Below are 12,654 nucleotides of genomic sequence, written 5' to 3'. Positions count from 1 at the left end.
CTACAGGGTGTTGAGAAGGGTTATTTTTAACTTTTTTAAAAAAAATAATAATGAATTTTATTAGTATTTTCCACACAACAACAGTAACACAAAAGATATCAAAAAATAACTATTAAGTGAGAAACAGCAGCCATAGTAAAGGCCAGAAGTGTTTTCCCTTGGTGACCCCGCCATGTTGAAAAGTGTGTGTGCTTACAAGGTGTTTCCTGTCCTGTCCAGAAATGAACCATGCTGGATGAAGCCAGCTCTAGATCTTTCCTAAATAAATTGAATAAAACCACTTAACCCACTGGAAGATATATCTGAAAAATAAATATTAAGGGGAGCAATGCCCATTGTTAAGCAAGGTAGCTAAAGTAACAGAGTCATGTTTTCCATTGTGACACGTCCCCTGCTGATTGGTTGGCCGAGAACTTTGGACAGAACATCTATTAGAGCTTTTTGAGAGAAAGAGGAAGAAGCAAATCGTGGTTTGAAAAAAAATAATGGAACCATCTCGTCTGTAAGTAGGATCTCTAATTCTTTCCCCTTTCTTTAGCTATTCCTTAAGATTTAGACACATAGGTTACCAGGTCTTCCTTTTCTTCCCTAGATGTTCCGGTCTGCAAAGGTTGAGAGAGCTGCTGGCCTCCTGTTGCCGCTCCATAAAAATCCATCCCCTGGACGAAGACACCGTTGAAATTAATGGCAGAAAGATCAAGGTCCATACAATTTATGTGAGGCCGAAGGACCAGGGGATGGATGCCACCAGTGATTCCACCAGTGGTGAGTGTTGATCTTTGTTCACGAAGAACAGGGAGGCCAGAGAGAATCTGGCTGGCTGGGGGGGCGGGGAGGCAGCTCCCTGATTTAAGAAGAGTTTAGGGATTGGATGAGGAAGGGAGAATAATGTGGGCCACTTGGAGATCCTTGCAGTAATAATCAATGAAAATATTAAGAATATTTTCTGTTCTTTTCTCTTCCAGGGAGCGGCAACAGTGAGGCCAGCAGCTCTCTCAACCAAGGCCCAGTTTCTCCCTTCCCCAATTAATTTTTTTTTATTCTAATAAAAAATTTTATTGCAAATATGCTAGTCTTTGGTCATTTTTTTTTATCCCTGGCGGTTCTTTCCCGGAAAGAAGAAGACGAAGAAGAAGAAGACGAAGAAGAAGAAGAAGAAGAAGAAGAAGAAGAAGAAGAAGAAGAAGAAGAAGAAGAAGAAGAAGAAGAAGTCCCAGCGAAAGAAGATTAAAACAGAATAAAATAGCATTTAGGCAATTTCTGAGAGGCAGTTGTACAGATTTCTTATTTTCACCATTATCTGCTTTAAAATTAGCTTTCCTTTTGCCAGCCAATATCAGCTTTGCGAAAGTAATCTAGCAGACTGCTTTTCTTGTATTCCGCCCAGGAAATGAAATACTAAACCTCAGAATATTCTCAAAAGATTCAACATGTTTTGCTGGGCATACTGTATACAAAGAACTGAACTTGCATGACCTCCTGTTCCGGAATCTTGGATCTCTTTGAAATAAAGCCTTGGAATAGATTCAGTTTTAAGCCGAAAAGCAAAGATGTTTGTTATTATTTTTCATAAACAAAACCACTGGCATTTTTTTTTAAAAAAAAGCCTTTTAAGTTCTAACATGCAACCAAAGCAAAAAGACTTAACCACATCACTGAAAGCTTTTCCACATTCTTTATATTTTAAGCTGTTGATTCTCAGACATATTCCAGCTAGCAGAAAACGCAAATGATGCTACTGAATTTGTTGTCTCTGATTTTGAAGAATAAAATTTTATACCACCGCACTCCCCTTCCTACGCCCCTGGCTGCAGCCCACGGCTTTCAGCTGCCTGAGAAAAAGGCAAGCCTCCCTCTTCCCCTTCTGCCTAACTGTGCCCCCCCCACTCAGACTGCTCCTCTTGCTTGTGTGCAGTCATGTCTATGACACAGACAGAAGAAAAGCAATAGTTTTACTTTTTGCCTGTCGAGGTCCCCAGGGCCACCCCAAATAACTCACACATCACACAGAAATTTTGTTTAAGGTTTTGGCATAATTTTGGCCACAGCTTTATTAAAATACAAAAAATGTGAGTGGTTGCTTAGGCATTGGTTGCGACTATCTGCCCCCCAGTGGGGGACAGACTGACATTCCGCAAGCCTGCAAAAGTCAGAAAAGGGGAATACACTTGGGGGTAGCGACGGAGCGGGGAACCTGCCCTCAGCCCTCCCCAAATGCAACCAGGGGCTCTTGCGTTGCCCTAGCCCCTTGACAGGGTTTGGACGAAAGCAATGGTGAGCCCCTGTACAATGGTGCCTCGCAAGGCGAAATTAATTCGCTCTGCGAGTTTTTTCGTCTTGCGAATTTTTCGTCTTGCGAAGCAAATACCCTGGTTATTAGCGGTTTTAAGAAAAAGGAAACAAACTTGCAAGACGTTTTCGTCTTGCGAAGCAAGCCCATAGGAAATTCGTCTTGCGAAGCAACTAAAAAAACGAAAAACTCTTTCATCTTGTGAGTTTTTCGTCTTGCGAGGCATTCGTCTTGCGAGGTACCACTGTATTCCTTTAACGGAATCCCTTGCAGCAGCAGCATTAGAGGGGCAGGCACAGCCAATCCATGCCCCTCAACCAACCAAACCATAAACCAATGCCTAACTGCAACCTTACAAGTTGTGACAATTTCCTACGCAGTAGGCAAAAACCAAATGGCCCCAGCCAATCAGCCAGATGGACAAAATTCCTACCGGGCCCCTGCCCCAAGAGCAGACGACCCCATGACAGGCATAGCAAGGTCAAGCGAACAACCCTAAATATAGGGAGGGGGGACGGGCAATCCGATGCATGGGGCGAAAAGAGGAAGCCCTAGCCTCGTGCAGGGAGTTTTAGCATTTCTGGCTGTCAATCAACAAATGGCAACATTAACTTCTTCCCAACAACAAGGGAAGCCCAATCACAACAGTGGCCAACGATCAATTAGCCCGCCCCACAACTTTGGAGTGTCCTGTCGGCCCCCACCGCAACACGTGCTCTCCATGAAGGAGAACACGCTTTGTCGTTAGTCTTAGCTTTCCCCCCCAACCCCATTTATATTTGGAAGTCTCTTAAACAACACAAACACCTGCAAAAGCTGTTTTGCCAGGAGCAATGGTGGTATAGATGAGCAAGCACATAGAGCGCTCTTTACTTTTATTCTCCCTCCTGACCCCCTTTTGCAGTCTGGGCAAAATCTATACATAGCAACAGAGAAGGGAGGTTCATAATTTCTAGATGTGAAGTGGCGTTATAGAAAAATAAAAAAGACTATCAGCAAAAGCACAAAAAACATCTCCTGGAAAAGCTTGAAATGCTTTTAAAAGTCTCAATAAATCCAGTAGGACTTATTCCTGGGTACTAGTGCACAAAATGGCCGCCTCTGTCCGTTAGCAACTACGTGACACAACCATGAACATCACGGTGGGTGCTTCCCTCTTGACCTCAGTGGGATCTAGATTACATCTAAAATCGTATTACAACTAAGTGTGTTACTAAAACAAAATCATTTGGGTGGTTTCCCGAGAAGGGAAATGAACAAATGATGATAGCACTTCCTTCAAAACGTTATGTATACCTCTCCTCCTGCGGTATGAATTATGTGTAATGCTTTATCCACTACTATCCCTTTTTGTAGTGAGTCACTGAAATGAAAAGAAAACTCACCTATGACTTCACATAGCGAGAAAATCCTATTGCAAAAAGAAGGGATATTTTTGTTGTTTCTCCTTAGGCATTTCCTTTAGTTTCCCCAGAAACAAGGATACAATCCAAAGTCAACTAAAGTTGTGGGCTTTTTTGTTTTAAAAAGTGAGACTGTAATCTGTTTTAAATAGCATTTGAAATACATCCAGTCTAGGACTGAAAATGTGAGCATCAGTTCAAAATATAAAAGTTCAAGTTGAAGATCCCCTACTTATTGGCAAAAATGCAATCGGCATTAATAATATGCATTACTCTTCAGCAGGGACGCAGGTGGTGCTGTGGGTTAAACCACAGAGCCTAGGACTTGCTGATCAGAAGGTCGGTGGTTCGAATCCTCGCGACGGGGTGAGCTCCCGTTGCTCAGTCCCTGGTCCTGCCAACCTAGCAGTTCGAAAGCACGTCAAAGTGCAAGTAGATAAATAGGTACTGCTCCGGCGGGAAGGTAAATGGCATTTCCGTGCGCTGCTCTGGTTTGCCAGAAGTGGCTTAGTCATGCTGGCCACATGACCTGGAAGCTGTACGCCGGCTCCCTCGGCCAGTAAAGCTAGATGAGCGCCGCAACCCCAGAGTCGGCCACGACTGGACCTAATGGTCAGGGGTCCCTTTACCTTTACCTTACTCTTCAGCATCTTAACGGTTTATTGGAAAGAGAATATCAGAATGGAAGCAAAAAGTTTTTGGTTTTTTTTAACAAGTTCAGCACCGTGTTCAGAATATTTTATTAGGATTTTCACGGATGTGTGCTTCCCTTCTCAGGTACAGGCTACTATGCTCATAGCAAAATCTGGATTGGGGAGGGGGGGTCACACTTGTGAAGAGACATTCCTTAGCCCAATCCTAACACACTGCTCACAAGCACCCAGCCTCAGAACTTAGTCTGCACCAAGAGCAGTAGGAGTCCTGGCATCACAGAGAAGCTCAGAGATTATTGGCAAGGGGTCCCCAGTTTAGATCCAGAAAAGGACTCTTCGTTCAAAAAACGGGACGAGCTCCCCTCCACATGCACTGCTGGGCCAATCAGAGGAGTGCTGCAAGCAGCTGTCACCCATTTGGTCCACCAATCCACCGCCACCCCATCCTGCTAGTTCACCCGGTCGGCCAATCATGCGTCATTCGGACGTGTCTAAACCGGGAGCCACCTGTATTGTGTTTCTATAGTAAAGGTAAAAGCTAAAGGACCCCTGGATGGTTCGGTTCAGTCCAAGGCGACCATGGGGTTGCAGCGCTCATCTCGCTTTCAGGCCGAGGGAGCAGGTGTTTGTCCACAGACATCTTTCTGGGTCATGTGGCCAGCAGGACTAAACCATTTCTGGCGTAACAGGACACCGTGATGGAAACCAGAGCACACGGAAATGCCATTTACCTATTTATCTACTTGCACTGGTGTGCTTTCAAAATTCTAGGTTGGCAGGAGATGAGACAGATCAATGGGAGCTCAACCCATCATGGGGATTCAAACTGCTGACCTTTCGATCATCAAGCCCAAGAGGCTCAGTGGTTTAGATCTTTCCTAAATAAATTGAATAAAACCACTTAACCCACTGGAAGATATATCTGAAAAATAAATATTAAGGGGAGCAATGCCCATTGTTAAGCAAGGTAGCTAAAGTAACAGAGTCATGTTTTCCATTGTGACATGTCCCCTGCTGATTGGTTGGCCGAGAACTTTGGGCAGAGCAACTATTTGAATTTAATGATTGTATTTAGAGAGAGTGCTTTTGGTTGTCGACATAATGAAGGTTCAGTCGTCGCGCTTGTAAGTTCTCTTATTCTTCCCCCTATTTCTTTAGCTATTCCTTAAGATTTAGACACATAGGGAACCAGGTCATGGTTAGATTAATTTTTAAAGATTGTCCTCAGGGCCCCCTTAGCTGCTTTGAGGGAAATGGTTTGCAGTGCAGGGATAGAGAGTAGCGAGGAAATAACGAGAATCCATTTCGTGACCTTCTTCCTTTTCTTCCCTAGATGTTCCGGTCTGCGCAGGTTGAGAGAGCTGCTGGCCTCCTGTTGCCGCTCCATAAAAATCCATCCCCTGGACGAAGACACCGTGAAGATTAATGGAAAGAAGATCAGAGTTCATACAATTTATGTGAGGCCGAAGGACCAGGGGATGGATGCCACCAGTGATTCCACCAGTGGTGAGTGTTGATCTTTGTCCACGAAGAACAGGGAGGCCAGAGAGAATCTGGCTGGCTGGGGTGGGGGGGAGAGGCAGCTCCCTGATTTAAGAAGAGTTTAGGGATTGGATGAGGAAGGGAGAATAATGTGGGCCACCTGGAGATCCTCAATGGAAATATTAAGAATCTTTTCTGTTCTTTTCTCTTCCAGGTAGCGGCAACAGTGAGGCCAGCAGCTCTCCCCACCAAGGACCAGTTTCCCCCTTCCCCAATTAATTTTTTTTATTCTAATAAAGGTTTTTATTGCAAATATGCTAGTCTTTGGTCATTTTTTTATCCCTGGCGGTTCTTTTCCCCAAGAGTATGGGTGCATCTACAGCAGCAAGAATGTTACTTGCCCAAAAATGGAAAGAAGAAGAAGAAGTCCCAGCGAAAGAAAAATGGATACAAAAACTTATGGAATATGCAGAAATGGCAAATCTTACCGGAAACATAAGAAATCAAGTTAACTAGATAGCTCCCCTCCCCCAAAGGCCCAGTTCCCCCCTTCTTTTCTTTTATTCTAATAAAGGTTGTATTACAAACATGCTAGTCCTTGATCATCCTTTTACCCTTGGGGGTGCTTTTTTGCCCAACAGTTGTGGGTGGGCACGGGTGGGAATCTGGGGTCTCGCTGCAGGAGTCTACAGTTTGGCTCCTTTCCCTTGTTGTTGCTCCTAGATGTGCATGTGTGAAGAAGACAGGACACAGACTGAGGAAGGCGGGGTAGAAATTCCATCCAGTTGGTGCATTCTAAAGGGAACCCAGAGGAACATCCTAGGACAATATTGTGATAGCTCACTCCAATGTCTGTTGAGGGGTGAGAGGTTCTAGGAGCCTGGCACTTAACCAGGCTTTGTGCTTCCTTGGAATGAGGCACAACAGAGACTGCAGTGTCTTTTGGATGTATGGTTTTTCCCACACATATATACAGCTTGGCTCTTGGATGGTGGGGGGCATTACATCTCCCTACAGCAAAGCAGCACTGGGCTCCAAGACATCTCCATGCCTCTGTCCCAGCCTTCCTTTGGCCAGCCTGCCAAGGTACTTCTGACCTTCAGCCCCCATACGGAGGTCTTCTAATTTCCGCCTCCTTGTTCCCATAACACCTTGCCCAAAAAAACTGTGTTAAATGACAACTCCCCCCCCCCCCAGTGTGACATCACACCCACATTGCCCTGGCAACTGGCTCCTCAGAGACCCCTTCGTCTTGTAGATAGTTTTTGTGATGGGTTAGTAGCAGGGCCATCATCTCCCTCTGACCCTCTGTCTGAAAAACAAGGTCAGCCTCTCAACATAATTCTCCATCAAAAGCACAAGATTCTACCTGTGGAAATTGATCCATATTCACGGCACCCACCCACTAGTTCCACATTCAAAGCTGCTTCCCTTCCCACCCCCTTATTGATTACTCTAAACTAAAGATACTATATATAATAAATCATTAAAGTGGACAAATCATAACTTCAAAATTGGATCAATAAACGTGCCGCCTGTTGTCTGAATACCTTAATCATAATAATCACATGTCAGATTTTCTTTCGTGCATGAAATAAAATTGTTTCAAATAGCTTTTGATGTTGGCATTTGTCTGTCTCGTGAAGAAGTGGAGTGCGCCTCCGGGGGTGACGTCAAAAATCAAACAATTGTGTCGGAAATAAAGCCATGCGTCAATTCGACAGGCTGGGGGAGGTTAAGTCAAGGAAGCCCCCCGCAAGAGGTGATCCTGTCCCCTGATTTAACAGAAGAACAGGAATGGCAAGTTAAAGCTGTTCTTACAGAATACCAGAAAATCTTCTCACATTTTCCTGGGAAGACTAATTCGGCTCTGCTCAAAATTGAGACTGGAGAGGCTAGACCCATAGCTTTGCCTCCATATCGGGTAACAGGTCCTCAAGCTGACATCATCTCCAATGAGATTTGGGAGATGTTGGACCTGGGTTTAATAGTCCCAAACCAGACCAGACTGTTTGCTTTTGTGTGGGCTGTTGTTGTTTAGTCGTTTAGTCGTGTCCGACTCTTCGTGACCCCATGGACCAGAGCACGCCAGGCACTCCTGTCTTCCACTGCCTCCCACAGTTTGGTCAAACTCATGCTGGCAGCTTTGAGAACACTACCAAACCATCTCGTCCTCTGCCGTCCCCTTCTCCTTGTGCCCTCCATCTTTCTCAACATCAGGGTCTTTTCCAGGGAGTCTTCACTTCTCATGAGGTGGCCAAAGTATTGGAGCCTCAGCTTCACGATCTGTCCTTCCAGTGAGCACTCAGGGCTGATTTCCTTAAGAATGAATAGATTTGATCTTCTTGCAGTCCATGGGACTCTCAAGAGTCTTCTCCAGCACCATAATTCAAAAGCATCAATTCTTCGGTGATCAGCCTTCTTTATGGTCCAGCTCTCACTTCCATACATCACTACTGGGAAAACCATAGCTTTAACTATACAGACCTTTGTTGGCAAGGTGATGTCTCTGCTTTTTAAGATGCTGTCTAGGTTTGTCATAGCTTTTCTCTCAAGAAGCAGGCGTCTTTTAATTTTGTGACTGCTGTCACAAAATTTGTGTGGGCTACAGGCGTTTAAACCAAGTGACCGTGCCTGACATCTATCCAATACCGAAGATAGATGAGTTGGTAGAGACAATGGGGGCTGCCCATTTCATTTCTACTATAGACTTAACCAAAAGATATTGGCAGGTGGCGATGGAGCCTAAAGATCAACCCAAGACCGCTTTTAGAACTTGAGATGGGTTATTTGAGCCCATTGTTTTAGCTTTTGGGTTAAGGAATGCTCCGGCCACCTTTCAGCGTTTAATTGATAAGATGCTGGTGGGGTTAAAAGAGTTCGCCCTCTCTGATACTGATGATGTAGCCATCTTCAGCCAGCCCTGGAAGGAACATCTACAGCAACTAGCCATCGTGTTCCAACGGACAAAGTCAACTGTCAAAGCTTCTAAATGGCAGTTTGCTTTGAAGCAGGTAAAGTATTTAGGTCACACCCTAGGGGGTGGTACGATACAACCTGATTGGAGCATAATAAAGGTCATTCAAGAGTGGCCTAGCCCTTTCAGGAGCGAACATGGACCAATGGTACCAAATAGTATGGGAAACAGCCTTACTAGAAAAATTAACCCATAAATTGAAACTGACACAGGGACAAATAGAAGAAAATGCCTTCACCCCAGTATGGATCTCCTTTATCACATACACAGCCCAACAAGACAATGACAAGAATCCGTCAACAGTATATGAATCAATCTGGCTAACCTGATTCAAAAACACCCACCCACCCCACTCACACACAAAAACAAAGTTCACCACAGCCAATCACAAACAAGCAACCGTACCCTATGCCAACCCCAACTTCTCTCACCACCAAAGGAACACAAGCGAATAGCAAAGAGAACCCACACAAGCTCCACTGACACAAAGCCCCACACATACATCAAGTCGAACAGAAATATTGCCACCCAACCCCAACCCCAACCCCACCCACCACGGCCCCTTCCACCTCTTCCCCACTTGCCCCCCTAATGTCACACTAATGTCCCCAACAAATGAAGCTGACCTGGAGAAAATGTAACTTGAAAAAAGAAACATTGCACATACGTTTGTAAACCAAGAAATCTTTAATAAAAACACATTAAAAGAGCGAGAGAGTGGCCTAGGCCCTCTACAAAAACACACACCAAATGGCAGCTTTTCTGGGGGTGGTAAGATATTATCACCAATTTATTCCTGATTTTAGCCCCCATGCTGCTCCTTTACATGACCGTGTAAAGAAAGACCACCCAGATAAGGTAATGTGGACGGCCCAGTGGCAAGCAGAATGTGAGCATTTAAAAGCAGCCTTAACGGAGCCTATTTTGAGAGCTAGCCCTTTAGCCTAAGAGACAACTGCACCCCGTCCTATACTTTAGTAGGAAACTCTTGGGGAGGAAACAACACCTTTCTGTCACTGAACGGGAATGTTTAGCCATTGTGTGGGCTACTGGCAAGTTAAAGCCATACTTGTGGGGTGGAACATTTACCCTTTGTACTGACCATTTCCCTCTGAAATGGTTAAAGCAAGTGAAAGGTGCCAATAGCAAACTAATAAGGTGGATATTGCCAGGCTACAATTTTGATGTCTCCCACATCAGAGGGAAGGATAATGTGATTGCGGATGCCGTATCTCGAAACATTTAGATAAGTACAGGGCAATCATACTGTGTATATGCTTGTTTGATGAGATGTGATTGTTTGAAATGCAATTAGTTAAAATGCAAACTTAAAAATGGTTAAAATGTATTTGGATCCTGTATTTTTTTTAAAGCGCAACGCCTATCTATAGATGTAAAAGAATATAGAGTTAAGTGTTATGCTACATAGTTATGTTTAGTTACAGATAGGTAGCCGTGTTGGTCTGCCATAGTCAAAACAAAAAAATTCCTTCCAGTAGCACCTTAAAGACCAACTAAGTTAGTTCTTGGTATGAGCTTTCGTGTGCATGCACACTTCTTCAGATACACTGAAACAGAAGTTGCCAGATCCTTCTATATAGTGAGAAGGTGGGGAGGGGTATTACTCAGAGGGGTGGTGGGAATGTTTAGAACTTTGTAGTGCTTATAGCTTAATAGTATTATAAAGTGTATAAAGTATTGTGTATACAATACACGTATATTTGCGTATTGAAGCAGGAACCCCAAAATACTTTTTACAATTGCTGCATCGAGGCTGATATATGCAACCTCGCCTACGGCATGATTTTCGGGGGTGGGACATGCGACGGAAAAGTTTGTTTAGTGAGCAGGTTGAGTCACCGAATGTTTCCCCCCCTGCCAGAAAACCGTTAACTGACGACAGCTCCTGACTGGCCAGAGTTCCAAGGGAGGCAGTTGGAGTGGGAGTCGGTGTTAGAGACCCATGGGGTCTGTGAGGGAGAAATCGGAGGATGGAGTGATGGTCATGAAAAATAAAAAGGAAACATTAGTGAAGATGGAATCACTATATGTTCAACCAAGCGACCAGGGGATGGAGGCCACCACTGCTGATATGGATGGTGTCTGTGGATCTTTCTGACACGTCCCCCTATTTATGGATAGTTCAAAGAAAAGAGGTCGTTTGTGTGAATTGTGTTTTCCGAAAAATGAAAATCTCTTCATCTTGCCTGTAAGTATATCTCTTCTTCTTTCCGCAGTCTGCTTCTTTTGCTATCCCTTAAGATTTAGAAGGGACGCGGGTGGCACTGTGGGTTAAACCACAGAGCCTAGGACTTGCCGATCAGAAGGTCAGTGGTTTGAATCCCCGCGACGAGGTGCCCCCTTAGCTGCTTTGAGGGAAATGGCTTGCCTTCCCCCTTGTGGTCATCATCACAAGAAGGGCATCTCCCAGTTTGAGAGGGTCCTTTGACAAAATGCCCTCCTCCGTGGGTTCAACTGTTTGCTGCACTTTCCATGAGAGGTTTCTGAAAGTAGGTTCAGCTGCCCGGTGTCCCAAATTTAGCACAGAGACAAAGAGTATCAAGAAAGTATCTAGAACCCATTTCCTTATCAGTTTCCCTTTTCTTCCCTAGATTCCAAAGGCTCCAAAGGCTCCATGGGCTGATGGTCTCCTGCTATCGCATGCTGAAGATACACCCCCTGGTCTGTGAGCAGGAGGATCAGTGGGACAAGGAAGTCAATGTGATGAAAAATGGAAAGGTGGAATTGATGAAAATCAGAAGAATCTTTGTCAGACCATGCGACCAAGGGGTGGATGCCACCGATGACAACATGGGTAGTGAGTGCTGATATTTGTTCATCAGGAACAGGAAGGCCAGAGAGAATCTGGGTCACTGAGGGGGGACGGGAGGGGAGGCAGCTTCCTGATTCAAGAAGAGTTCAGGGATGGGATGAGGGCTTTGGGAAGAGCAACTATTTGCTCTCCAATAGAGGCTTCTGAAACCAAGTTTAGCTGTTAGATAGAATCAAGAAAGAATCTAGAACCCATTTTCTGATTATTTTCGCTCTTCTTCACTAGGTTTCAAAGTCTCAGAAGGCTCCGTGAGCTGATGGTCTCCTGCTGCCGTGTCACAAAGATCCATCCCCTGGTCTGTGAGGAGGATGAATGGGATGAAGAGGTGAAGATAATAAGAGATGGGAAGGTGGAGAAAGTGAAAATAAGAAGATCAGGGGTTGGATGCCACCGATACCAACATGGATGGTGAGTGTTGATCTTTGTTCATTAGGAACAGGGGGGCCGGAGAGAATCTGGATCACTGAGGTGGGGGGAAGGTAGCTCCCTGATTCAGTAAGAGTTCAGGGATGGGATGAGGAAGGGAGAATAGTGTAAGCCACCTGGAGATCCTTTCAGAAAGATGGGTTATCAACACAATAATAAATGTAAATATTCAGAATCGTTTCTCTTCTTTTCTCTTCCAGGCGACAGCAGTGAGGCAGCAGCTCCGATACAGCTCTCTCCCTGCCTTTGCCCAGTTCCCCTTCCCCAGAAATCCAGATAGAAAAGTAAATTAATTAGTATATATTTTTACTGTTATTCTAATAAAGTTCATTTTCAAACATGATAGTCTTTGATCATGGTTTTAATCCTAGAGGGTGCTTTTTTTACCGATGGGGTCTCTTCCAACTCTACATTTCTACGATTCTATGATCATACAAGTCTAGCAAAAATAAAAATCAATTAATGGCTGGCAAAATCAGAAGTAATTGGTTTTTTGGGGGGTGGAGGGTATCATTGAAATGGTCACCCACCAGTTCCACTGAGCTTAATCAGAGAGAGAAAGCCATCTGGCGACAAAATGGCCGACTTCC

At 44.6% G+C, this 12,654-nt stretch overlaps 1 long non-coding RNA gene across 1 annotated transcript; it reads left to right on the top strand.

The window, feature by feature from the left end:
* Positions 1–11,168: 11,168 nt before the first annotated feature.
* LOC144327682 (uncharacterized) lies at positions 11,169–12,340 on the top strand. Its single transcript, XR_013392759.1, has 3 exons — positions 11,169–11,623; positions 11,864–12,046; positions 12,265–12,340. It is a non-coding gene; the product is annotated as an uncharacterized LOC144327682 (long non-coding RNA).
* Positions 12,341–12,654: the final 314 nt, after the last annotated feature.

The sequence above is a fragment of the Podarcis muralis genome, chromosome 5, assembly GCF_964188315.1.
Source record: "Podarcis muralis chromosome 5, rPodMur119.hap1.1, whole genome shotgun sequence".
Lineage (NCBI taxonomy): Eukaryota > Metazoa > Chordata > Lepidosauria > Squamata > Lacertidae > Podarcis > Podarcis muralis.
This window is presented reverse-complemented; position numbering and strand designations above follow the sequence as displayed.